We start from the raw sequence: 2,260 nt of genomic DNA on the forward strand, positions 1-2,260 counted from the left end.
AAAGCGCTTGAACTGGACTCGACAGAATGAGGTATTTATTAACTAAGGTCAAAAGTCAAGCAAAAATTGTTGATAGGGACTTCATAAACAAAATTAAACAACATTCGTTTGTATAATTATCAAACCGACAATATCTTAGGGTGCTATCCACACATTCTTTTTTATCTTTTGCACACTCCTCTCAATTTTTAACTGCTAAATCAAATGAATTGAAGAATATCAAATAACAAAAATTAACAGAGAATGTGTGAAAGATAAAACTGAGTGTATAGATAGCATCACCCTATCTTATTAAGATAATGACATCCTATTTATTTGATATAATCTTTTAGGGACTAACCAAAACATTGAGTTGCAAAAGTCAAACTCTTCCGATGATGGAAGAACTAAATCCACTTTTATCATCACAAAACTTAACATCACACCACCATACTTCGACGACTTCTTTATCACCAGTAGAATTTCCGAATTCAGCGAAGCAGCCGGAATATACCCACTTACGGCCGCTCAGGAGCCGCCGGCAACCCCAAAAACATCTTTCTCATACAATGATGTCACTTGGCGTCTTAACAAGGTGGGAGACTTTGGGAGGACTTTATTGGGTATTTCCAAGTACTCGGTACTCTATGTATTTTAACCATTAGATCTTTGTTTAGAAATATAAAAATCAAAATCTAACGGTTAAAACATCCAATGTACCAGTAGTACTGCTCAAATTTTTTTGAGACATTGAATGCAATCCCTCCAAAAAATTAATAGGTTATACAGTAGTACCACTTCAACCGTGATACTTTCATTCAAAGGCTAGTTTTATACTAATATGTGATGCTTTCATTCCATATTTGAGAGGGCCTTTGAATAAGTATAAAGCTAGCCTTTACAATATGAGCTAGCTAGCCTCCATACACACAGTGCCTGCCAATCATGTAAAACCATAGACAATGATACAAGACAATTTATTTGGACCTATAATTTCTTTTCATAACTACATCACATCGCCCTTTATGTAAAACTATATTTTATTCAATTTCAAAAATTAGTACATGCAATAACATGTTTTATCATAAAAAATACGATAAATTTCAGGCCTCGTTTGGCAGCTCAGACTGTACTGACTATTTCTGTCGGATAGGATAAATAGTCATCGGATAGTACTGACTAAATTAGTCGGGCGTTTGGTGCAGTATCGGACTAATGACTGTATTATTTATACTGTGTTTGGTATTATACCGGATAGAAGGAATCAAACTTAAAATAAAATTAAAAAAAAAAATTAAAATCATCTCTCTTGTTCCAGATCTCTCCGCCGCACCCCCCCAAACTCCCTCCCTTTCTATCCCTTCCTCTTCTTCCCCGTCTGCTCCCCTGAACTAAACCCCACCACAAAGGCAGCAACAAGAAACCCATCTTTCAAATTCTCATCGTTTTTTTCCCAATCCTTATTTTTTTTTTAGCTACAAATCAACCCAGCAAAAAAACACACCACAAACCAAGAAAATTCACACAAAGGACTTTGTTTTCTATTAGTCCTAAAAAACAATTGGAAGGAAATTCACGGAGGACACCTTTTTTTCAACAAACCAAGAACACTCATCGGAGAGAAAAATGGGGCTGACTGTGATTTTGGGCATTAGGTTGGGGAAAAGCATTGACAAAATTCGATTTGGAGGAGGGGAAGAGCTGAGTGACGCCTCCAGTTGGCGAATTCCTCAGCTTCCATCCGCCCCTTTCTGTATATCCCTGTGGAATATGTTGTTTCGCTACTGGTCTCCTTTTGTCTCTCTCTCACTCTCTTCTTTGTTCCTCTGTGTGCTTTCCGTCGGACGAGACGGGAAATTAGTCGGCGAATGACTGCAGAGGAGTGGCGCCCGGGGTGGAGAACTCGTCGAGGAACTACTCGAAGGCCCACTTTGAGAAGTCGTTAACGGCGGCTTTGTGAAGTTGGAGAGGACAGCGCCCTGACTAATTATCCCTAGCTTTTGGGCTGTTTTAATAGTACGTTGTCAACCGTATAAAATTTGATGGGCCGGATAATTAAGCGGGTGCTTATTTAGTACGAGAGTGCACCAAACAACAGCTCCTGTATTACTTATCCTATCCGATGCTTTATACGGCGTGCCAAACGAGGTGAGCGTGTATTAGAAATACGGGATGGTAAATCACATATTATTATATAAGTGAAAAAAAGTTTTATTTTTTTAAGTGTGCCTCCACTTATATAATATATTGTACTACCCAAATTCTGAATAAGTAAAAGATC

Source organism: Malus sylvestris, chromosome 1 (assembly GCF_916048215.2).
Source record: "Malus sylvestris chromosome 1, drMalSylv7.2, whole genome shotgun sequence".
In the NCBI taxonomy this organism is placed as follows: Eukaryota; Viridiplantae; Streptophyta; class Magnoliopsida; order Rosales; family Rosaceae; genus Malus; species Malus sylvestris.